The following is a 26,480-nucleotide window of genomic DNA, read 5'->3' on the forward strand; positions in this document are numbered from 1 at the left end:
TGTGTAACTTAGTCATTCTCTTCATGATCTGTGTAAATGGGAGAGTTCAAAATCGAGGTGTTAGGCACATTAAGAGGCAAATCAAAACTGGTCTGCCCATAAATGATATTTACCAGTTCCTCTGTTAATTCCAGACTATTTGGAACCTCCATATATACATTTTGAATCCCTACATTTGGGTCACTGTAAAGTAGCAAGTTTGTTTGCGCAGATGTGTCCCCCATTTTGTTCTGATTCATAGCATTCAGGGTCCCTGACCCTTTACGGGGCGAGTTGGGAAATGGAAGATTCCTTGCCATCTCAAACATTTGTTCAGCAATGGTGGCATCAGAATGCTTTTCCAAACTTCATGGAGTACATGCATTTATTTTTTTCTCAACTCTTTTTATTAGTGGCAACATAGGGATACAGAGCACCTTTCCGATTACACAAAACCTATTCAAAACAAATTATAAGCATCATGGTTATGACATTTACATAGAATTACTCAGATTCGTCATCGGAGGACAGGTTACATAAGTACGTTCTGAAAGGGCCCCATATATCTTTAGGTCTGCAGGCTGTGGGTCGGGTCATTACATATTATTCTTCTGATTCATTTACATACGTCAGTTCACAAAGAAATTGGTTCATACTAGGTGGGCCCGCATTTTTCCACTTTAGTAGGATAGACTTTTTAGCAATTGCACATGCAACATTAAACAGTCTTCTAGTTTTCTCTGAACATTTGCCTATGTACCCAAATAAATATTTTTGGGGCTTCAGGTCTGGGGGATGTGCGTGATTTCTTCCAACATTTCAGCAACTTCTTTCCAAAAGCACATCACCACCCGACACTCCCAATACATATGAAAGTCTCCTGCCTGTGGCATATTACACTTGGGGCATGCATCCGATGCGCTGGGGGTAAATTTCGCTATTTTAATTGGGGTATGATGTAGCCTGTTCAGTATCTTGCATTGGATTAGCCGCAGGCCAGCATTTAGGGAGACCTTCTTGGTCAAAGAACAATATCTATGCCATTTCTCGTCCTCAATGGGTACCTGAAAGTCCCTTTCCCATTTTTCTTTTACCTGGTTTATAGTGGGTGTTTGGGCTTGTACCGCCGCATACAGTCTAGATATTCCCAGGCCTCCCGCAGCAGTCACCATCTGTACACATGGGTGTGGCTGGGGTTCGTCCGGAAATAGCGGCCATCTTTTTTTGAATGCTTACCGCATGTGGTAATATTGAAGTGTCTTGTGGCCCACCTCCCAATGCTCAGTATTTCCCCCCAGGGTCGCAAATTTGCCATTTATGAACATATCTCCAATTTTCATTTTCATATTGTGGTCCCAGGATTCCTGTATTGCACTGTCATGGGTGTGGGTGGGTATGCCTGGGTGGTTCCAAAGGGGTATCTCTGGATTATATGGTGTTTCTATCTGCAATCTTCTATATATGGCTTCCCACGCTTTAACCGTACAGCTAACTGGGTTGTATTCGCATGTGTCCTTGTATTGTGTATCAAATATGACTGATTGAATATTCGTGGGGTGTGTGGTATATTCCTCTATTAGTGCACGGGGTGTCTCCTGCACGGTATCATAACAATGCTTTGCAAACTGTGCTTGAGCCACATGGTAATATAGCTCAAAGTCGGGAGCCGCTATACCGCCCGTGGAGTATGACTCGGTCATCTTTTCCCAACTAATCCTAGCAGTTTTCCCGTTCCAAAGGAACGTCACTACTATGGAACAGAGCTTGGCAAAGAAGGTTCTACCCGGCCATATGGGAATATTAACAAACAGAGCAGCTTGGGCAGGATTATCATTTTAAGGACCGCCACTCTGCCATGTAGAGATATCATCAAACGCCCCCACATCTGGAATTTTGTGGTGATGGTCTGTAGCGTAGCCTCATGATTGTCCAGGTATAGGGTGTTCCTATCCCTAGACACCAGGATCCCCAGGTACCTGATATGTTCCGACCATTTAAGTCTGTGTAGTACTTCAGGGCACTCGGTGGACGGTGTGAGTGGAAATTTTTCAGACTCGGCTCTGTTCACCGTGTACCCCGAGAAGGAAGCAAAATTTAGTATTTCCGCCATTATGGGTGCTGTATTTGTCTTAAGTTCATGAATACATAGTAGCGTGTCATCAGCGTATAGTGAGATTAATTGGACGGACCCATTTATGCCTTTATCAGTGTGTCTAAGTCTCACCGCAGCTGCCGTAGGCTCTATAGTCAATGCAAACAGCAGGGGTGAAAACGGACAGCCCTGCCTGGTGCCTCTGCCAAATAAGAAGAGTTCAGAGATTGACCTATTGGTCAGGACTCGAGCCCCTGGTTCTGTGTATAGTAGCTTAACATACCTACTGAAGTTGGGCCCCATGCCAAATGCCTCCAGCACCGTAAGGAGGTAGACCCAGGACACCGAATCGAAGGCTTTCTCAGCATCTACGGCTGTTTCTCCTGGGGTCTATCTGCGCCATTAGCCCGAAGAGCCTGCAGAGATTCAGAGCTGTGGACCTGGCGGGAATAAACCCATTTTGATCAGGGTGGACCAGCCCTGGGACCACCGGTAACAGTCTATTGGCCATTACTTTTGCGAATATTTTAGCATCCGTGTTTGAGTGACAGGGGCCTGTAGGAAGACCCATCCTGTGGTGTTTGTCTCGGCTTGGGGAGCACTGTGATATCCGCCTCCCTCATAGTTGACAGTAGTATATTGCATTCGAGGGATTCCTCCCACACCTGGAGGAGTATCGGGACAAGTTCTTCACAGAATTCTTTATAAAATTCTGCCCCTATCTCATCACACCCTGGTGCTTTACCCGATGATAATGTTTTGATAACTTCTGTGATCTCTTCTCCCAATATCGGCTGATCCAGCGCTAAACGATCAGCCTCTGAGAGTTGGGGAAGGTTGAGAGCTACAAGATAGTTTTTAATGTCTGCGGGCGATTTTTTTTTTTTTTTTTTTTTTTTTTTTATTTTTTTTTTATCCTGATTCGAATATAAAATTTGACAAATTCTTTATCTCCTTCCCTTAGGAGTACCTCCCCCAGTGCTGTTTGTATACTAGTTATTTGGTGTGTTTTTTTAATCATATTTGAGAAGATTAGCGAGTGTCCTGCCGGCCTTGTTACCTTCTCCGTACCTACATGGGGGCAGCCATGTAATGCACTTCTCTAGCGGCTAGCTTATCGGATTCCTGTAAAAGTGTGTGTGTGTGTGTGTGTGTGTCCGCTAGTAGTTCCCTATTCTGTGTTTGGGTACATCTCCCCTCTAATACATCCAATTTACTTTCAATGTCCATAAGTTCAGCACGCACGCTCTTTAACATATCAACTGACTTAGACAGCCGTACCCCCCTGATCCAAGCTTTAAATGATTCCCACATAGAGTATTTGCTTACCGTTCCCACATTGTTGGTGAAGAATTCTGCTATCTCAACATGTATTGTTTCCACCACCCCAGGGTCACCCTACATTCCACTCGGCATTCTCCATCTTTTAGCAGGACAGGGGGTGGCATGAATCTTCAATTCTGTCATCCCTGGGGAGTGGTCAGAGAATATACGGGGCAAGATTTCACAATTCTGCAGCGCAGAGGACATGATCGATGCAACAAACCAGTAATCAATCCTGGACTCAGTCATGAACTGAAGAATAAGTATATCTCCGTCCCTATGTATCATACGCCAGGCGTCGACCATTGACAATTGTGAAAGAATGCTACTCAAGGTGGAGGCTGTTTTACTAGTGGCTCTAGTAACCTTGGAAGACCTATCCAAAACCGGGTCAAGCGCCACATTGAAGTCCCCACCCCATATCACATTAGACAAACCATAGGCAGTGATCAACTGGTACATATTCACATAGAACGAAGGGTCGTCTATATTGGGCCCATATGTATTAACCAGAAGCATTTGTTGTCCAGCAAGTCTGCCCCATACGACCACATGCCTTCCCTGGTGATCCACCTTATGCCCCTCTAGTCCAAACCCCAAACTTGGGTAGATGAGAGTAATTACCCCTCTGGCCTGCGTAGAATAATCTGTGTAGAAACGCTGAGATCCCCATTTGGGCATTATGTGCAAGTTACTACTTCCCATTGTGTGTCTCTTGCAGTATTAGTATCAGAGGGCCATGTCTAGTAACCTAATTAGCAATGTTCTTGGCTTTCATCTGGTTATTCAGTCCCCTTACATTCCAAGTGAGCAGTTTTATTCTCATCCTGTCACCAGCCTTGTGTAATAACAAATCTTTCTGAATCTATGACCGTTAGAGTTGTATCGTACGTACCAGCCGATCAGTGCCAGTCCCAATGCAGCCACTTTTTCAACATAGAACAAACTGTTAACCATAGTCAAACTATAACCTGGGTCACTCTTCTCCAGGTGACCAGAACTTCTCCCTTCAGCAAAATCTTATCCACCAAAGATCGACTACCTCCCCTTGCCCACCCACCCTCATCAACCCCAACTCGACGATGTACCCAGAAAAACTCTTGGATCATTCCAGGGGTAACCATGTTGCGTCACATGACCGCCCAATCGTTTCCACAACTCCGTCAGCCATATTGAGTGGAGCTGCCTTGATCTAGGAAGCGCTAGAATTGTAGCTCCGATGATGTAGCAGTGTAGAAAGCGTTTTGACCAAAAAATGTACCTTAATCTTCTGGTCTGGGTCTGTTTTGAGCCCGTCTACCTCCTCTGGGTGGGAGGGGTATAGAAGCCTCAATGTATTGTGTGACCTCAGCTGGGGAACTCGAAAAAATGTGCCCTACCCGCATGCTGGATCCTCATCTTGGCAGGGAACATTACGGCATATATTTGCCCTTCTCTGAGGAGTCTTTTGACCGGTTCGTAGGATCTTCTACTTGCTTGAACACCGGCCAAAAAGTCTGGGTATATATGTATCCGGGTTCCTTCATGGTGTAGTGTTCCAGCCTCTCTAGCCATAGGCAGGATTAAGTCTGTCTCTATAATTAAGGAGTCTTGCAATTATTGTACGAGGCGGTGCCCCTGGTTTGGGGACCGGGGCCAGCGTGCGATGCGCCCTCTCAACCAGGAAATGTTCGGAAAATGCTTCCTGGCCGAATATCGTTTTGAGAATTTGGCCTTTCCCGAATGTTTCCGCAACGCCCACCACTCGGATGTTGCGTCTTGATCTGGGTTTCAGGTCTTCACATTTATTTTGTATTTTATACATAGCTTCTTTGAGCTGGGTGATATCTTGACCATGATGTGCAATCATATCTTCGTTGGTGCTTATTCTATGTTGTGCTTCTGTTACATGTGCACTCATAGAGAGTACATGCTTGACCTGATTACTGTGGAATAGCTTGTACCCCTCACCCAGGTACCAAAACCGGATTACGTGCTCCAAAAGAGAGCCGAGTCACGGTATTCCGCTCCATTGAAAGCAGCCCCTCCACCTCCAACAATAGAAAGCGGCAAGGCTTCTCCTGGATTGCACTGCATGGAGTCTGCTGCCATTTCTGCCAAACTAAAAACAGCTCACACCGCCTCACACAATGAACTATATAACTGATCTGATTTTTTTTTTTTTTTTTGGCCTGATGATCAAGATATTAGATCATGTGATAGTGGGGAGAATGGTGAACATGCTGTAATCGGACTATCATATTTGCACAACCTCCAGACCCAGAGCAGCTAATTAGAGGTACTTCATATTGGTAAAGGGGAAAGTGACAATGAAATGTGGAGAATGACATCACTGAGAAACTTGGACAGTAAAATGCAAGGTGTCACTATTTTGTGTAAAAGAGCAGGTTTTTATAAGTGACTCTTGAAAATCTTAAAGCACTATATAGGTGGGGAAATCAAGGAGTAGGTATTTATAAAAGCTTGCAGTCTGGAACGAACGGTTCCATGTAATAATGTCCCCGCAAAAATGTCCCCTGCCAAAAAAGTTGCTGTTTTTTGCAGAGGCATTATTACATTGAATATGTTGGGAACACCCCCGCAACCCCTTTTTAAAATTTTTTATTCTTTTTAACAATGGGAGCAGTGGACTTCCCTGCAACCTGTCCCCATACATGTCGCCAATGGCATTTTCCAACGACATTATGTATGGGGACATTATTACCTGATATTATAAGCAGGTCATCCTCAATAGAAAATAAGTTACAGCTTTGAATTTTTCTCTCAGAAAATATAGAGCTACACTACGCTTGCATTACATCTTTGGTGCCTTTTTATAGCCAGTATCGCGCAGTACGGGTTCTATAAGTTTATTAGCACCCAGGTGCCTGTATTCGGAATGCATAAAATTTGCGCTGTAAATACAACACAAACGTTTGTCCAATAAGAAAAAAGAGAAAGGTGGCCTACATGGAAACAGAAAAGGGGTGTTTTCGCAAAAGATTGATTCCCCTTTCTATTTCTATGTTCCTCATAAAATGAGGAGATAAAATTACAAGCGCGTGGAACCCCTCAGTTTGCCTGGAATGCGTCACACTACTGCTGTTATTGGCCTCCTTTCAAACCATTGGATTACCTCAGACCCATAGAACGCGGGAAAGATACTGTCAATGGAGAGGAGTATGACCATCTGTGTAGGGAAATGGCCGATGGCCTTAAATTGACCAGACTGTTTTCTCTTAATAAAGCCTTTTTACTTTTCACCAATTTTCATACTGCCCGAGGCTCTTGTCCTGTCACGCCTGGACAGTGGCAACGTAATTTTTGCAGATCTGTCGGCAACCCCTGTGGCTCTTTTGAAGTCTGTTACATTCTGTCACCTAAATTCTGGCACTCGAACATTGCGAGTACATCACACTAATTCTGATTTCTCTTTGTTGACTGCCCGTTCACGTTTTGTGCGCTTTTCAAGATTTGTTGCATAACTTTTGTGGAAGGGGTTTAGGCCAGCCTGCATCATATCTGGCTGCCAAGCTCTTTATTTTTGATTGGGCCATGGGCGACACACAGGACACTTCAAGAATTATCCAACACCCTTTTTAAAAATGCCTGTTATTCTGCACTACCTTTCTGGGCAGCTGCTCCTCATGCCCGGTGCACTATTCCTCCACTTATCCATCTGCAAAGGTCTTCTAAGGCTCTTAAGAACCATCTATTTTCTGTGGCTTAGCCACAATTAATTGTTTTTCCTTTTTATATAATTTCTGTAACGGTATGGCTTTCTTATTGTATGTGTGCATTTGAACAGGGCTTAAAAATGTAAACTTAATAACATAAACTCTTCAGAGCGATGAAATAACAGATTACCATTACCCCACATAGTGGTGCTCAGTTTATTGACCACGAAAGGATGAGTGACCTTGCCAGGATTTAAACCTGCCACAGCAAGCTGCACTCAGATATCAGGGGCGAGCATTTAACTCGCTGGGCTATCTGACCAACTATAAATATAGGAAACAGGTGTAAAATATCATTGTCATCTAGAAGGGGCTGCCCAGCAGTAAATGGGCTTTCCGCTGAATTTGTATTGCCGCTCAAATGATCATATGGAAGGTTTATCCTAATTTGAACCATTTCCGATGTTTGCAAATTCCTACTATTCTTATTTATGTAATAAAGCTGCTTTCTTGGACACTTTCTTAGGTTCCTTCAGTTAAGCTTTATTGTAAATCTTGTTAAGGTGGTGCAGAGTGAACCACTGGGTCTCATGACCCAGGTTGACTTGTCCCAACTGACTCAGGTTGGAACCTTGACAGACACTCACACCCAAACATATCACTTCAACGTTCTCAGTTCATACATACATGGCAAGCACGATACAACACTTCTCGTTCCATTACAAATGAACATCATTTAAGTCACACTACTGACTAGCAAACACCATTCACACGGCTCTCATGCCTCCCCTAAAACTCCACCAGAGAACAGGTGCACCCAATCAGCATAACCAACTTCCTACACAATGTGGCAGCAAAACCCAAACACTACATAACTAAAACCCCTCGTGACAAAAACAAGACTCCTCCCATCCATTCCTGCCACAAATGGACATCTAGCCTGCCACCCTAGAGTACAAACCTGCCCCTTAATGGGCTGCCAAACTAAATTCCTCCGCCACTCACAGACAAACATAACACCTTCCATACATCCCTGCCACAGACTGACCTCCAGACTGCCACGCCTCTAAATAGGCCAGTACGCTGCCACATCTGTATCACTAAAACTGCACTAATAGAATAACACCACCTCCAGTAAATAGGAAATGTGTTATAATGTGCATCTGAAATGAGGTGGTGACATCACTGTAACATGGAATGTGTTAATGTCAGCTTGAGTGGAGTGTTGGGGATGTTGTTCTCTGAAGCTGGGTTCTATGCTTGACAGTTAGAGATATGCTGGCTAGAGGGGACATGCCAATGTTGTTCCTGCAAACTATCTTACAATAAACCTACATTCTGATGTTTGTTAATCTGCTTAGAATCACATGCTGTGCATAGGTCCGACATCCAGTGGTCACTGCGTAGTATTGCATTTTGTTTTTCGTAGTCGAAAAGGGGACGTCGACAAGGCGTGTCTGTAACACTATCCCTATAGTGACGTGTGTTGTACCCACAATCCCTCACGCGTCGAGGTCCCTCAGATTGTTTTTTTTCCGCCCAGCTACTGGTCGCCTTTACGCGGAGCTCCTCGAGAGACATTGCAGATTTAATCTCCTCGACCTTTGGTCGTTTTTCCTATATTAATATAGAACATATCGTTCCCCCCCCGCCCCCTCGACGCTGTTGTGAAGCTGTCTCCGCCGAGCAAGATCTTCGACGGAGGGGACGAGCGGAGGAGATCCTTCGGCGTTGCCGAACACGTGGCCTGGCCTCGCAGGCCTTATACAGTAGGGAGAGTGGGGGTCGTGGGACATCTCTAGTTCCTTTCTGAGAATGCCTTTTCCTTTTCCCCTTCCTTTCCCTTGGGGTGGTTATCACGATTTATTGCCTCGGCTATGGAGAGGACACCCTTTAGGTTTTGCCCGCTTTGCAAGGGCAAGTTTACTTGGAAGGACAAGCATTCACGGTGTAACCGCTGCTTGCCCCTCGATCACAAAGAGGAAGGTTGCACGGCTTGTCGGCTTCTTAAGCCGAAGACTCTAAAAGACTGTAGGGTCAAGAGGTGGGCGGCCTACGCTATGTCGAAGGCCGACGCTCCACCCACCGTCGCTACCTCCGACAGTGACGAGGAACGTGATACCACGGCCTCCGCTACGGAAGTCGAAAACCCCCCTAGAGAGCGCACACGCGCTTCGTCGTCTGTCCCCGGCCCCGACGGGCTCGGCTCACGCCCTGCTTATGGGGATGAACACCCCGGCGACATTGACGCACACAAAACCACACATAAGCACACAACCCATGGCTCTTCTTCGTCGAAGGCGAAGAGAGCATCAGCGCCCAAGGAGACGCAGGTTTCACCGGCGGCCTCCTCGGACCATTCGGGTTCGAAGCCCCTCTCGCAACCGCAGCCGCGACCAGCGACTGGGCTTTCGGCAAATAAGGGCGCCGCCCCCAAATCATCGGCCGGCGCGCATCAGCAGAAAACGCATGCCGCCGTAGAGCGATCTACACCCATAACGTCGAAACCACAGACCTCCGCTGACAAACAAGTCGCTGAGAGCTTGGCGAGGATCGTGGTAGCCGACGCCCACAAGCGTATGCCGAAAGACTCGTCGAGCGCTACGCAAAGGTCGAAAGACACGCCGAAAAGACAGGAACGATCTCCTTCAGTCGAAGGGATTCCCATCACACCTGAAGGCTTTTCGGAGGGCGACGGGACACTTTCCTCGACGTTGTGGGAGAGGTCGAGCCGTTTTCAGCTAAAAGACAGCAATTTTCCCCCGCTAGACCGCTCAGGGGTACCCCATGAAACCATGGAAAGGCTCCATCTCTGCATGGAAAGAATGGAGAGGTTTATGAATACCCAGAACCCTCCCACTCCCAAGAGAATAAGAGAAGGGCCTCAGGAGGACCCCAGGGGCAAAATTCCAAGACTAGTCAATTCCCCACCAGGACACAGCCTCAGACTTCCATAGTGTGTATGACCTCACTGAGGAAGAACATTATTTTGAAGAAGAGGATGATTTTATGGACGAGGAAGAGGGACGGAACCAGGAGGAAGGTCTGGAAGACAGCCCAGACTTGGTAGGAGAAGGCTTCGGAGAAAATCCAGGACCTTCTCACCCCTGGCAATCCCCATCAATATATTCCGACACTGATGTCCTGAACCTAAATCCTCCTGACAATTCACCTATTAGAAACACGTCTCCCATTGACGATCAGCCCACATTTAATGCCTTGTTGCGCAGAGCAGCAGCACACTTCGAACTGGACACTGGCGAGCTCTCCCCTGAATTAGACTTTGTAGAAAGAGTAATTAAGGAGAAACCCCCGGTCAGTCAGACCATTCCCCTCCTCGCTTCGGTCAAGAGAAGAATCATCCCTTCGCTGTCCACACCCGCACTAATCGGAGGGGTCAATCCTAGAATTGAAAAACTTTTCACTCCTTCACCCTCAGACCCGCTGTACATCAGGGGACATTCCATTCCGGATTCCCTGGTAGTAACCAACACAAGAAAGAGGGCACGGGTACCACTTTCCACCAGTGAGGCACCACCTGACCAGGAGGGCAAGCGGTTATATGCCCTTGCAAAAAGAGTTACATCCTCGGCTGCTTTTTCGGCAAGAATTGCGAACAACAATTCTTTGCTCGCTAGCTATGCGGACGCCCAGTGGGCCAAACTGCGCAAAGACGCCGAAGAAGCGCCGGAACCATTACGTACACGCCTGCTTACAACTATTGGCGAAGGAACCCAGGTCAACCAGAGTATTGTAAAGAGCTCTCTGGATGCGGCGGAAACTGCAGGACGTTCCCTAGTTCAGGGAATAATCCTAAAACGCCACGTATGGCTGCGCAACTCAGGGTTCAAACCGGAGACACAGGCGTCTTTAATAAATAAACCTGTGGAAGACTCAAACCTCTTCGGGAAAGCGGTGGATGAGGCTCTGGAGATGGCTAAAGAGTTCGATACTATCAAAACTCTTGACCAAATCTCTAAGCCCTCTACCAGGCGCGGCTATGGCAACAAACGCTTTTTTTGTGGCCAACGCCAACAACAAAACCAGCAGCAACAGTACCCTGCCACCAATTTCCAGACCAATAGTGGCCAGTACAGCCAAAGAGGACAGCGCCGGGGCAAAGGAAGAGGGCGAGGGTCCACCCCCAGAGGCTCCCAAGCCCCTAACAACACCAAGTGACGCGAAGATTCGCGTCCCCTCCCATGCAACACCGGTTGGGGGCCGGATAACATCCTTTCTTCCAGCATGGGAGGGTATAACGTCAGACCGTTGGGTACTTTCCACCTTAGCCCACGGATACTGCATCGAATTCAACAGTTCCCCAACATACAAACCCCCGAGGGGACGACGCATGTCACCGGAACATCTTGCCATCCTTCTACAAGAAGTACAACAACTGCTGGAAAAAGGAGCCATAGAGGTCGTGCCTCTATCTCAGGTAACGGAAGGTATTTATTCAGTGTACTTCCTTGTACCCAAAAAGGATCCAACCATGCACCCTGTATTAGATCTTCGCCCAGCGAACACGTTCATCAAACCCCAAAAGTTTCGTATGGTGACCTTACAGGAAGTGATCCCACTGCTATCACAGGGAGATTACATGACAACATTGGACATGAAAGATGCATACTTTCATATGTTAATGTTGCCAGCGCACAGAAAATGCCTCCGGTTCATGATAGAGGGCAAACACTACCAGTTCAGAGTGCTACCCTTCGGCATAGCATCAGCACCGAGGGTATTCACGAAGGTGCTGGCAGTGGCAGCGGCCCACCTGCGCAGGTTGTCCATCCCAGTTTACCCTTACCTCGACGACTGGCTCATAACAGGGGATTCTTACGAAACATGCTTCTCCAATACCCAAAAAACTGTAGACCTTTTGTTCCAGTTGGGCTTCTCCATCAACGAAAAGAAGTCCAGCCTAGACCCCAACCAAATCAAACAATTCCTAGGGGCTCTAATTCAAACAAAGGACGGCCTCGTCTTCCCCTCCAAAGAGAGGGTCCAAAACATGCTGTTTCAGATCCCTCAATATGTGACCGGTCGAGAGGTGACGGTACGCAAAGCAATGCGCTTGCTAGGCATGATGGCGTCGTGTATTTATTTGGTACCTCACGCGCGCCTGCACATGCGCCCAATGCAAGAGTGGCTCAACAGCCAGTGGTGTCAGGCCAGCGGACTATGGGACGATCTAGTGGTGGTCTTGCAGGCCTTAGTTCTCTCGCTACGGTGGTGGACAAAGGAAAACCTGGAAAAAGGGAAACCCTTTGCCACACCCGGGGCGGAAGCCACTCTAACCACATACGCATCCCTCACAGGATGGGGGGGGGGGCTCACCTATCCCATCAGACTGCTCACGGAGAGTGGACTCCGAACGTAGCATCCAAACACATCAATCTTCTGGAGCTACAAGCGGTGTTCAAGGCCCTAAAAGCCTTCCAGGAACACCTACAAGGCAGGACAGTGATACAGTGATGGTCCTTACAGACAGCACCACAGCCATGTATTACATCAACAAGCAGGGGGAACCCACTCTCCAGGACTGTCCAAACTGGCCCAAAACATATGGAAGTGGGCTTTCAAACAGAATATGTTCCTTCTGTCACAACATGTACCAGGGGAACTCAATCTGCTGGCAGACAAACTCAGCAGGGATTTCCCCCTGCCCGAAGAGTACGAATGGGGACTGCACGAAGACCTCGTCTTCACGCAATGGGGATTTCCAGAAATAGACCTGTTCGCAACCCTGGAGAACTCACAATGCCAAAGTTACGCCTCCAGGTACCCCCAGAACCAATCCAAGGGGAACGGTCTGTCGATTCAATGGTCGGGGAAATTTGGTTACGCTTTCCCCCCCCCCCCCCCCCCGACTCCCCTTCTGAACAAGGTGGTGCGCAAAATGCACCAGGAACAAGTAACCATGATACTGGTGGCCCCAATGTGGGCCCGACAGCCATGGTTCGCTCACTTAATGGAGATGTCTATCTCCCCCAGTGAAACTCCCCTGCCCGTACAACATGCTGTCACAAGACAGGGGCAGGACTCTGCATCCATGCCCCCAGAACATGAACTTAGCAGCCTGGCTCCTGAGATCATAGAATTTGGACATCTACAGCTCCCGCAGAGATGCATGGACATCCTCAGGGAAGCCAGAAAACATAACACTCGCCACTGCTATTCTAGCAAATGGAAGAGATTTGTCATCTGGTGCAGAGGAAAGGGCATCAACCCAATTGACTGCTCTCCCACACATATTGTTCTATACCTGACCCATTTATTGGATTCAGGTCTAGTGTTCAATTCCATTAAAGGCCACCTAGCGGCACTTTCTGCATACACCACTTCCCAACTCCGTGTCGTGGTGGAAGATCCCTGTTATAAAGGCCTTCATGGAGGGAGTAAAGAGAATACACCCCCCGATAGCTCACCCAGCTCCCGGATGGGACCTTAACGTGGTACTTACCAGACTCATGGGCTCACCATTTGAACCCATGCACAAAGCATCTTTTAAAGACCTCACTCTTAAGACTGCTTTTCTAATAGCTATCACCTCCATCAGGAGAGTAAGTGAACTACAGGCTCTTTCTGTTCTAGACCCCTTTGTTACAGTTCACAGAGATAAAGTGGTTCTACGCACTCACCCAAGGTTTGCTCCGAAATTCATCTCAAAGTTCCACGTAAACCAGTCTATAGAACTACCAGCGTTCTTTCAAAATCCTTCCAACTTGGGAGAAAGGACTCTGCACACACTAGATGTCCGCAGAGCGGTCATGTTCTACATGGAAAGAACCAGACCACTGAGGAAGACTAATCAGTTCTTCGTCTCGGTGGCAGCAGGAAGAGAAGGGGATGCAGTTTCAAAGTCCACTATTTCTAGATGGATTGTTCAATGCATCACTCTCTGCTATACTCTTGCTAAGAGAGAACTGCCCTTTAGGCCAAGAGCACATTCTACTCGAGGCACGGGGGCGTTACCTCCTCGGCCGGGTGTTCTTCTGGTACCAAGATATTATACTGGCGATGAGGATGGGATCCTGTCGTGGAGGGGACAGCCCAGAACCAGGAAACCAACTCCCCCAGTTGGTCCATGTCCGTGAAGAAGCTGTCAGCAAGTTTAAGGCCCAGTGTTGTCTGACTGGCCTGTGTATCCTCTTCAGCAAGCCGGGCGGTGATGGTTGGTACAGCTGCCCCAGAAGCTGCCTTTCCCAGTGACTGGTGGGGTGTTGTGGGCAGTTATTCGGCACATTTGTCGGTGTGCGGGTGCAAGTAGGCACACAGGTCGGTGTGTGTGGCTCTGAGGCGTGTCGTCTATGCTCCATCTGTGAAGTCCCAGCTCATAGGGCTGCGTTGGTGTCCAGCTTCGATTGCCATTTGGGAGCGGATGGTGTTGGTAATGGGGCATCCAGGAGGTCCTTTGGTGTGATTGTGGCAGCGAGGGTCTGCCGGCACAGACGCACACCACATTGTAAGCTCTCCCCTTGGTGTCCTGTGGGGAGGGTTGCAGGCTGCCAACTGCTGTCACTGGAAACCGGGTAAAGGAGCATCCAGATGGTGGTCCTTCAGCATGGCGTGATTGTGGAAGTGCACCTTTGTCAGCGTGGACACATGCCACATTGTAAGCTCTTCCATTTGTGCCCTGTGGGGTTGCCAGCTGGTGTGACTGGGAACCGGGCGGTCCAGTCACCCTGATGCCCGCAGGACAGAGTGCCATAGGTCTGCACTCGGTGGAGCCTGCATTGTTATGATGACGTCGTCGATTTGCGTTCCAGCCTGTGCGGCTGGAACGCGGAAGACTTTTGGAATGCGTTGCGTGTTACGGACGCGTGCAGGTAATGACTTTGGGAGCAGTGTCCCGGAAGTGGAACGATGTTAAAGTTGTAACAAGGGCGTGATGGCTAGTGGTTGGCGTAACGTTGTTCCATTATGGACGTGCGTTCCAGCATGAACAGCTGGAACGCGAGGAGGATTTACGTTGCGTTAGTTTTACACAAGAATGGAAAAGTGTTTTTCTTTCTTCTGTGGTTGTAAGAACACCACAAAGGGACAATGTGGAGCTGTATGGTGTCGTTGGGAAGGTAGATGCGGACACTTGTGTGGATTTCACAAGGAGCTTTGAACTTCGGTGGGGAAGACGCAGCGATGAGGGTTCATCGAGCTGCAGTTCCAGTTGGTTAAGGGAGGATTTACTTGCCGCCTGTGATGTGAATTATTGTGCTGCGTGGGCCTTGGAGTTTGGGGTCCTGAATCACGGTAGCAAGATCCAAAGGGGAGGAAGTTCCTGTTGAAGGGGAACAATTCTTACTACTGACGTGTGTGTGTGTGTGTGTGTGTGTGTGTGTGTGTGTGTGTGTGTGTGTTTATGGTGTAGAGTGTATCTGTGACTTGGGCCCGGGTGAGTTAGAGTGTTGCGCTGAATGTTGTGTTTGAATGTATTGGATGTTTTCAGTGTTGTACGCGCTGAATGTTGTGTTTGGATGTGTCTTTGTGTCGGAGTATAATTACAATATTGTGTGATTGACTATCGCATTATATTAGCTTGCAACGTATTTCTTGTAGGTGGGACTACACCTTTGGGTTTTGGTCTTGTGGGTGATGGTGTTCTCGTACAATGTCTTGTGTTTTATTAACAGACCATTGGTACCACTGCAAAATGTTACCGTTTAATTCTTTGCAGGTCCGGTTTTCTCCATTGGGTTTTGGAGGGACTCGTGGGTGGGGTTACTTGCGGGTTAAATACTACATTATGGTCAAATATTATTGTGTGCCAAAAGGATATTTATTTAATGAATTTCTGCACTCCGTTGTCTTTCAGTAGTATTGGTGCATTAGTTTTGACCATTGTATTTGAACATTTGTGCAATGTTTTTGTGTATGCCCGCCTGTTGTGGTGTGCGTGTGTGCATACAGTGCTGATGTGGACAGTGCAGTGTGTAGGACGGCTGAGTACTTAATCATATGGTGCATTCCTACGTTGGTGTAGGTGGCTGAGACCGGGTCTCCTTTTGGTGGTTGAGTGTGCTGTGTTTGCACATTTGGCTGGACTTGGGGTCCATGGTGTTGCTGCGGTGGTGCAGTTGGCTGGACCTGGGGTCCGTGGTGGTAGTGAGTGTGCTGCGGTGGTGCAGGTGGCTGGCCTAGGGGTCCTAGGTTGAGATACATTTGTATTGTGTTGGTTCAGGGTGGTTATGTTTCCGCAAATCCTTTCGGGTTGGGTTCTCGGGTGTTCTTGTGATGTTGGGGTGCCCTGTAGGGGTGCTGTGGTGAACTGATCTACGTTATTGTGCTGCTTGTTGCTCTGCTTGAGCTGTGTGGTTCGTGCCCGGGGATGGCAGCCCTGGTGTCCTAGGGAGCAGACGGTATAGGTGTCCTCTGGGTGGCAGTTTCTTGTTGCAAGAGGAGTTGGTTAGTTGGTGCATTACGTGCTGGCCACACGTGTATGTAGGGATATGTCTGGTGGTGGTTTTTGGTGGAATGTCTCCTTGTTCAAGAAAAGAAAGGAGGAATAAATGTTATAATGTGCATCTGAGATGAGGTGGTGACATCACTGTAACATGGAATGTGTTGATGTCAGCTTGCAGCTTGAGTGGAGTGTTGGGGTGTTCTCTGAAGCTGGGTTCTATGCTTGACAGTTAGAGAGATGCTGGCTAGAGGGGACATGCCAATGTTCCTGGAAACTATCTTACAACGAACCTACATTATATCTTACCTGCTGGTCCGGGTGTTCTTCAGGTACCAAGATATTACAAATGCTGACACAAAGGGTGAACATCAGCCACACTCACAAACTCGCATACGCACTCACACCTACCCAACCAAAAGGGCGCACATTCCACACACAACCTCAATATGCTGGCCAGGCAACATTGAGACCATCAAAATGACAACCAACCCACACACCCAATTGGCAGATGGAACAGAGTCGCATAGATCACACTGCACCTACATCTAAAATATGGTAGTGCAGTTGATCTAAATTCCAGTTAAAAGAAAACAAGACCCAACCTATGACTTTAAATCGTGAACTAGAATTCGTGAAACATCTTTCATGCCCACACACGCAAGTTGGCCGGTGGGCGTCCCCTACCAAGCCCAAACCACTCTAAAATGTGCATGTGTAACATCCGCCTTATCTGAATTGAATCAACTACTGGAGATTGCTCAACGATTGTCATGACCTTACTCACTAGTATCCTAACCATACTTGTCACTTAAATCAGCACAATGTTGATAAAAGACACTTCTCTTTAACGTGGAAGGCGCTACCCTAGTACTTGCGAAACACTCTTGCACAGTAAGGAAGCGCAACCATCCAATTGTTTGTGGGACTCCTACTCGCACACTTCTTTACCAGAAGTGAATAACCTAACTTCAACTTCACTCGAACATGGAGGGTGGCCCCATGCATTCATAGTCTAATTTTCACATAATCAGAAGGTGTGACCTCCACACTGTCACAAAATACACCCCTTCTCTATCCATTCTCAAACATGAGGACGCAACCACTCCAAACATTTTTGGATAAACCTCTTTCCACACACACTAGGTCTACATTTTTTTATTTTTTTACATGCATTTAGCTGCTTGTCCATGCTGAATTTCAGCTATAACCCTAAAAATCCTCAAAAGGGTTATTTCGAAATCCACTTTTATTTCTCAAACACTCTGGCACTCCCCATGCCCTTACCATCCTAACCAACTCTAATACTTAAAAGGGCTTGGGTGCATGGCACCTCTAATCCTGCAATTCCTCAACAATAATAATTCTACATCATAGCACATTTTTGCATTTCACATTGGCACACTACTTGCGTCCTTTCAGCAAGTGACTAACATTCCTAAAGTCCATGGTGCACTCCTAACCTACAAAGTCTATAATATGGTCAAACCCTGTAAACATACCACATGCTCACACAAAATGCCATAAACACATGACCTCATGGGCACGCTGAGGTTCACAACTCCCCTACATGTCACCTCTCGCCCCCCTCCATATTCCCAATGACCATACCTGTTTGCATACGCTACTTAAACATTATCTCAAAGGATACGTAACGCATTGTGCCAACTGCATCTCCATCGTAGTGCAATGATCTACGGTTCTCTTACATTCACCATTTACTCCTCTTCACCAGTTTATAACTATTTCACCTAAAAGTCCATAGCTCTAATCTGCACTTGCATTTCATAAACCTAAAAGTCCATGATGCTGTTGTGGGGCCTTTTTCCTACAAATCACGCAACGACACGGTTGTACGTCTTTACATCTCTTTTATTCAATGCTAACTGCCGTCCCCAACTTTCCCGCTTCGCCCTCCCTCTTGCCCCGTCCCCTTTCCTCTGTCCCTCTCCTTTACTTAAAGGGCCCGTGTCCTTTTTCTGCACAACAGATGCATACACTACTAATGGAAAAACTGGGTTATTTATTTTAATTTTTTTTTACAGTTCCTCTTACATCTTGCGTTCCGACGCGCACGAACACTGCACCTTGTGACCTTCTTACCGTAAGACCCTAGCAAAATAAAAACGCGGCAAGATTTTCTTCACTCCACCTCGGGGCCATTATCATTTAAAGTACCTCCAAGTATCGGGCATCAGATTATCAGTTTGGTGCAGGCTTTACCTCTGCTACGGGATGCTCCTCTTTATTCCCGCTTTAGAATGTAGTACATCAGTAATTTTACTATTATTCCCTGCTCTCCTTCCACTTACACCGACTGCAGCATAGCGCAGGCACTAGGGTCCCGTTACGAAGTGGTGCTGTATTTCCTACGATGCAGATCGTCTCCCTTTCGGGCTGGCGTTTGACATCACGCTATGGCCCAAACGTAGGTCCTTTACTCGCATGCTGTGCATTTCATACCGGGGTCGTGGTTACTGCAGCGCTCTGGGAAAGAACGCTCCATGACTCGCCATCTCACAGGCTGCATCGGAGCACGGCAGAGCTCCAGCTGATCAACGGTCACGGAGTTGCTCAGTAAGCAGTGAGGCAAACCAAAAAAATTTCTTCCTTTAAACACTGCCACATTTTCACTACGAAAGCAGCTGCTTCACTATTACTGTAAGGCCTGCTGCTTTAGCATTAAAATCTTCATCTTATTAAGGGATTGAGAAATCCTGTGGCTCATCAGCTCCGGGCCTTTACTTTTCTGCATCTGCATCTGGAGCTTGTACTTGTCTTCATTATCTTAAAGAGACTTGTGTTCGGTTTCAATACTTCAAGCCTCTTTACTACTTTTTCTGTTTCCTTCAGGGCACTTCGCTGGGACTTCTGTTCCCCCTGGTACTACGCTGGGGATTCTATACTTCTGTCCCCCTTGGAACTGCACTGAGGACTTTGCTTCACTTCCCCCCCCCCCCCGCCCCAAACTACTGCGCTGGGGCTTTACTTCACTTCTCTTTCCCCCTTATCTTCCCTTTCTTTTCCCCTGGGGCCTGCGCTGGGGCTTCTTCCCCTTCCTTCTTCCCCCTGGGTGATGGGTCTTACTTCTCTTTGGGGGGGCAGTGGTTCCTCTTCTTCTCTGCTGCTCCCCCTCAGCAGACTGCTCTACTGTCCACTTTCTTTTCACTGAGGTTCTTTAGTTTGCTCGTCGCTGCTTCTTGGACACACTTGTAAGTTCCTTCAGTTAAGCTTTATTGTAAATTGCTTTAAGATGGTACAGGGCGAACCATTGGGTCCCATCACCCAGGCTGACTTGTCCCAACTGACTCAGGCTGGAACCTTGACACTCTCACCCAAATATCCCACTGTAGCACATCAACATTCTCTTAACTCATACACACATGGCAAGCATGATACAACAATGTATTTATTTTCTCATTTGTAATATGCTTCTTGCCACAAGGGGAGGCAGGAAATTGACCAAGCCAGAGTTCTCCAACACGCTACAAACCAAGCTGCAAGGCATTCCTTTGGTTGAATCAAATTCAATAAAAGATTGGACTAGACATGCAGTTCTTTAACAAGATTCCCACCCAAATTTACAAACTTGGAGCTATGTTTGCATGTACCAACCATTGCACAATGTTTGTTTGGGTGCAACTGGTGGTAGTTATGTGGTGACCATTTGTACAACTCTACTACCTTTCTTTGTTGGCGGACAAGAAGTTCATCCTTTGGTACATATCCTAACTATATCCAATATTGATGAGAAGGGGCTTACTGTAACACTCAATTAACAAAAGAGGAAAATCATGCACAAGAGAGACAAACTTTCTAATTGGTTTAGAAGATATGACAATCAGGCTTCTTTTTCAAGGTCTGGATCTCAATGCAGGTGCACTGAGGAGAAAAGTGAGGAAGTGGTTCTTCACAAAAAGGATCAAAGGATCATTCATTTAAATAAATGCTGTAGAGCATTGGTGATATAAAGGGAAATAAATGTGTTCAAAAAAAGCTGGGGTGATATGTAATGGAGCATTTGTTTAGCACTTTATGTACCACTGATATGATCTCAAAGTGCTGTGGGTTGAATGCCCTCTGGCATATCAGTTGATGAAGAAGTGTAGCATATACTGCTTGGGTACACTTGCATGTGAGTAGCATGAGTGGTTTGCAGGGTTGACTGCATTCTAATTCGAAGTGTGGTGCAGTGGATTTGAGGGATCAGTATAATATGTGCAGCAAGGAGGGTGGTCTCAGATTCTGCATACTGGCTGCTGTGGGGCATAGGTAGGAGATTGTGTGCTGCTAGGCCAATTCTTTTTGTGGGGGTATAGCTGCGTTCTACCAGGCTGTTGTGTGTTATGAGCGATGTAGGTATGTGTGAAATTCCAGTTCTCCAGCATTGGATCTTTCATGGATTCACATGCTTAGAATATTCCCCGTCGTCAGGCTGGGAGTCCTCGGTAAGTTATATAGACATTTTCCATAGGAAAAATTCCGACACTTTTGTCTCCTATCTACGTCGTTTTGGGCCGCGCACACCGGTGCCACTAGGGCGTAGGGGTATAATATAGCTCCGCCCCCGTGGCTCCCTCAAATTTCAACCGTCTTCCAAAGTGGTGGGATTACCTTGCGTCTCTGCTATTTGGTTAGGTTGTTCTTTCTACTTCTGCGACTGTTTGTTCTTCTCAAGAGAATGTCTGGAAAGGCGTTGTTTCGTCCGTGTGCTACGTGCGGCCTTAAGAAGGTGTACGAAGGGGATGGTCATATGGACTGCATTTTCTGCCCTCATCCTCACCACACGGCGGACACTTGTGAAATCTATCAGGGTTTCTCCCAGAAAACCCTCAAAGATTGAAAAAGACGCCTGGTCGATTGTCTCAATGACGAAGCGGGTGCCTACCCGGCATTGGAGGTGGGCTCCACAGCCTCAAAAAGTAAGTCGGAACCCCCGACAAAGAAGGCACGTGCTGCTGAAAAACAACCCTCGGAGTCGGCTGAAAAAACGACCCTCGGAGAAACATTCGAAGGCCTCCTCTTCACACAAGATGCCGTCTTCCTCCTCCTCTAAAAAAGGAGAGAAAAGAACCATCTAAATCCTCCCCAGGAGACCGTCCTAAGTCTACCTTGAGTCAAGAGGCCGCGGCCAGCAAGTCGGCCCCAAAAGCGGCGGGAACACCTCCAAGGCCCTGCGCCACTGGCTTCGCCGACGACCCGCTCGTCGACGCCTGCGCATTCGGCGGCTCCTCCCACATGTCAGACTGCGGCGGTAGGAAACATATCGTCGACGGTGGTCCCATCGATGGGATGGCAACCAGAGGTTTTCGATCCCGTCCTGCCGGAGGCCCTGCTTTAACCAGAGGCGACTTTCTCCATCTCGTCGGCTGACGAACGCGACATGGTCGCGCGCCCAACCGATCTGGGGCTGCAGCCGACCAGCGCAATGTCGCTCTTGGGTGTGGGTTCCATCCCTACAACCTCGTCATTACTGAACCACCAGGCGGTTCTGTCCTTGGAGGTGTTAAATACGCTACAGAAGCTATTACAGCGTTTGGACACACAAATACCCCAGCCTAGGGCCTCGATACAGATACAGTCTATGCCATTTGTCGACGAGCCGGGCCCGGCTCCTTGCTCGGCGACCAGGATTACGGCCGCTTCCCACGTGCCGGAAGATTGCCCTATCCTGCAAGAAGAACTACAGGACTCTGACCGTGAAGGATCAGGTTCAGACATCTCACTATCTCCCTCAAGGGACCCAACATGGGACTCTGAAGCGGAGATGGAAGCTCCGAGAAGCCTGGAACAGCCATTGCCACGTGGGTGCATTCCATGCCATGATGAGTAAGGCGTGTTCGGAGTTTGGCCTAGTCCCTGAAGAGGAGAAAAAGGATTTTTTTCTTTTTGATCATATGGGCAAGAGAAGGAAATCCATATTCGCCATCCCGTTTGTGGATCATGTCTGGCAAGAGGGCCTGAAGACCATGCGGCACCCGTTCTCTGAACCGGCAGTGAAAGGTCGTTTGGAGAAGAAGTTCAAGGCTCCGGAATCGACTCCCAAGTGCCTGACGTCTCAACCTTCATCGGAGTCGGTGGTAGCGGCGGCGGCTAGAAAGGCCAGGTCTCAACATAAATGCACGACCCCTCCAGACAACGAGGCCAGGAGACAGGACGCTTTTGGCAAGAAGGTGCTGTCCGTCGGCGCGACTACAGTTAAAGCAGCCAACTCCTTGGCGATTATGTCTAGGTATGACAGGGAAATGTGGCACCGACTGGCTCCTATCTTGGAGCATTTGCCCGAGGAACATAGAAAGTCTGCCATGTTGCTAGTGCGGGAAGGAGAGGAGGCCTCCAACCATGCTATAAACATTGCTGTTGACCTAGCCGAGTCCGGTTTTAAGCAAATCAATGGCGTAGTTCTACGTAGACAAGCCTGGCTCAAGTGCACTACGTTCAGACCGGAGGTGCAATATAAAGTCTTGGATATGCCGTGTCAAGGGGAGCAACTGTTCGGTGAAAAAGTTGATGAGGCCTTGAAGGGCATGAAAGAGGATACTGACACAACGCGGTCACTCGGAGCCCTCCAGAGTGGTAGGAATTTTTGTTCCTTTTGTCCTTTCAGAGGGGCCTCTGGTAACTCCCGGTTTGGATCATCTAGAGACTGAGGTTTCAGCAGACCCTCCTACTCGTCCCAAGGCTACAGGCGTGCGGCCCAATCTTCTCGTAGAGGCAGAGATGACCAAACCTCCAGACGGCGGGGTGCCTACCCTTCGACGAAAGATAAACCAAGAATCAACAATGACATGTTTCAGGACGTCCTGGGGAGCTGAGTGTCTCGTCGCATCGACAAGTGGGAGCGCATAACAGACCGATGGGTTTTGGACACTATTCATCTGGGCCACTCTCTACAGTTCAAGGGCAAGCCACCACACATTCCACCGGTGTTCTCGGCCCAGCCCCACCTTCAAATACTACTACAGGAGGTGGTGCTTATGCTGCAGAAAGGGGCTATAGAACTGGTCCCGGTGGCAGAAAAAGGACCGGGAGTGTACTCCCGATACTTTGTCGTCAAGAAACCAAATGGAAAATGGCGTCCCATTCTGGATCTACGAGCGCTCAACAAACTGCTTAAGAATTTAAAATTCAAGATGCTGACGCTTCAGGAGGTGATCCGATCGATACAACCTGGAGATTATTTGTCGTCGCTAGACCTTCAGGGCACATACTTCCATATCCTGATGCGTCGACGGCACAGAAGATTTCTGCGGTTCATTGGACGAACCCACTATCAGTTCAAGGTCCTCCCGTTCGGTCTAAAATCATCCCCAGGACGTTCACCAAATGTCTGGCTCCAATAGCAGCCCGGTTAAGAAAGGAAGCTCACTATGTGTAACCTTATTTGGATGATTGGCTAGTGAGGGGACTGTCTCCGGAAAGGGCACAAGAAAGCCTAGATGCCACCCTGTCCCTCCTGCAACGTTTGGGCTTCAGTGAACTTCGACAAGTCCTCGTTAAAGCCTTCAAGGACCTTGGTCTTTTTGGGGGCAGAGTTCCACACACAGTCGGGGCTGGTGAAGCCATCCCTCGAAAGGATTCAGACTGCAACAAAAGGCATCGGAATGGGAGGTCGACACCAGTGTCAGTACGAAGGTACATGTCCCTGCTGGGGACCATGTCGTCCTGCATACCCTTGATAGACACTGTCGCCTCTTCATGAGGCCTCTTCAGGAATTCTTGGCGGATCGATGGGTACAAAGTCGAGGACGCTGGTCGGACAAGTTGACCAACGGCCAGCTCGTGCAGGCGCTTCAATGGTGAGGAATCTCCATACACCTAACGAAGGGAATGCCCTTACTGGAACCTGCGTTCCAGAAGACAGTGGTTACGGATGCGTCTCTAACTGGGTGGGGAGCTCATCTGGACTCCTTACAGGTTCAGGGTCATTGGTCATTGGAAGAGTCCTCCCTCCACATCAACCTGCTAGAGTTGAGGGCGGTGCTTTGGGCCCTACAATCCTTTCTGCCATAGATAAAGGGCTCAGTGGTGAGAATCATGACAGACAACACGACAACAATGTTTTATCTACGAAAGCAGGGAGGGACTCGCTCCAGGAGCCTGTCGACGGAAGCCCAGGAGATCTGGCATTGGGCCATACAACACGACATACATCTGTTGGCGTTCCACTTACCAGGAGTAAAAAATGTGCAAGCAGACGCTCTCAGCAGGGAGATGAATTGTCTACACGAATGGGAACTGAACGATCAGCAACTGCACCGTGTCTTCGCGGAATGGGGTCATCCGGCCCTCAATCTCTTTGCGACGAGAGAACAAGAAATGCTCCCAATACGCGAGCAGGTGGCCACAACAAGACTCGCTAGGGGACGCATTCTCCTTCCCGTGGACGGGCAAGTTTCTCTATGCCTTCACCCATTCCCTCTCATCTGTCGGACTCTGCAATGGACCCACAGATCTCCTTGTCGGGTGATCCTGGTGGCCCCGTATTGGGCCAGACCAGTGTGGTTCTCCGATCTACTTCACCTCTCAGCGGGTTCCCCCAACCTTCTGTCTCAGGAGAAAGGGACCGTTTGGCATCACGACCCGGAGAACCTCAGTCTGACGGCCTGGCTCCTGATTTCGCCAAGTTTGGCGCGTTAGCGATTCCAGTGGATTGTCGTCATATTTTGCAAGCTGCAAGGGCACCTTCCACGAACACTTCATACACATACAAATGGAAAAGGTTCTGCATATGGTGCGCAGGGCAACCAGGTCTGGTCCCACGGGCGATCACACCGGAACAACTCCTACCATACTTGTTGCTCCTGGCAAATAACGGTTTCATCCATAAAGGTGCATCTAGCTGCCATCTCGAGATTTACTCGGAAGAGACATTTCACTTTACTGTTCAGTGACCGCCTAGTTAAACACTTCCTTAAAGGGTTGTTTCGAACATTCCCTCCTAAGAAGTTTCCTCCGATCTGGAGTCTGAACCTGGTCCTGGCAGCCCTGATGAAACCCCATTTTGAACCAAGGTCATCGACATCATTAAAATGTTTGTCTTGGAAATTGGCTTTCCTGGTGGCCATTATTTCTGCTTGTCGCCTGTCGGAAATGCAAGCCCTAGTGATCGACCCTTCGTATTTGAGGTTTTTCAGTAATAAAGTTGTGCTGGCCACTAACCCGCATTTCATACCTAAAGTACCTTCCATGTTCCATAAACATGCTGCTATAGTGTTGCCTACATTCTTTCCAACACCGTCTTCAGTGGCAGAGAAGACTCTCCATACATTGGACGTGAAAAGAGCTTTAAAATTTTATCTCCATCGCACTCAAAGCTTCAGAGACACGAGACAACTCTTCGTAGCTTATGGTCCTGCGGCTAGGGGTAAAGCGATTTCAAAACAGGGACTATCCATATGGGTGTCTTCGGCCATTTCTTATTGTCATTCCAAGGCCGGAAAGCCGCTAGAAAAGCGTCCAAGGGCCCATTCGACGAGATCTACATCGTCGACGGCTTTGTGGTCCGGAATTCCGCTGGGGGATATCTGCCAGGCGGCTTCCTGGTCGGTAACACACACGTTTAACTGACATTACTGTCTCGCACAGCAACATGCTGAGGATACACAGATGGGGCGGGCAGTACTACGTCACCTGTTCCAATAAGGTAAGCCCCAAGTGGGGTTGCATCCTTCGGCAACTATGCTTTAAAGTGTCGTGTCTTTTACAGTTAACATGCTATAATGTAATGTGTTGCCATAGTAAGTGGGCACTGTCATTGTTGTGATGTTGGTTTGCATACATGCCTCCAATGTTGGGGGATACTGCTATACAATCTATTCTAAGCATGTGAATCCATGAAAGATCCAATGCTGGAGAAGGGAATAGTTTCTTACCTGTAACTCCATTTCTCCAGCAATGGTATCTTTCATGGATTCACATGCGCCCGCCGGCCTCCCCTGAGCATGTAAACCAGAGATTTTCCCCCCATACTACTTTGGGGGCTGAAATCTGAGGGAGCCGCGAGGGCGGAGCTATATATACCCCTACGTCC

General features: G+C 48.1%; 1 protein-coding gene across 1 annotated transcript in view; it reads left to right on the top strand.

The window, feature by feature from the left end:
- Nucleotides 1-26,480, top strand: part of LOC138497337 (cytosolic non-specific dipeptidase-like) — a 114,342-nt gene that overhangs the window by 67,507 nt on the left and 20,355 nt on the right. The gene's annotated exons all lie outside the window — the stretch shown is intronic.

This window comes from Ambystoma mexicanum, chromosome 5q (genome assembly GCF_040938575.1).
Source record: "Ambystoma mexicanum isolate Mex_15411 chromosome 5q, UKY_AmexF1_1, whole genome shotgun sequence".
Taxonomy (NCBI): Eukaryota; Metazoa; Chordata; class Amphibia; order Caudata; family Ambystomatidae; genus Ambystoma; species Ambystoma mexicanum.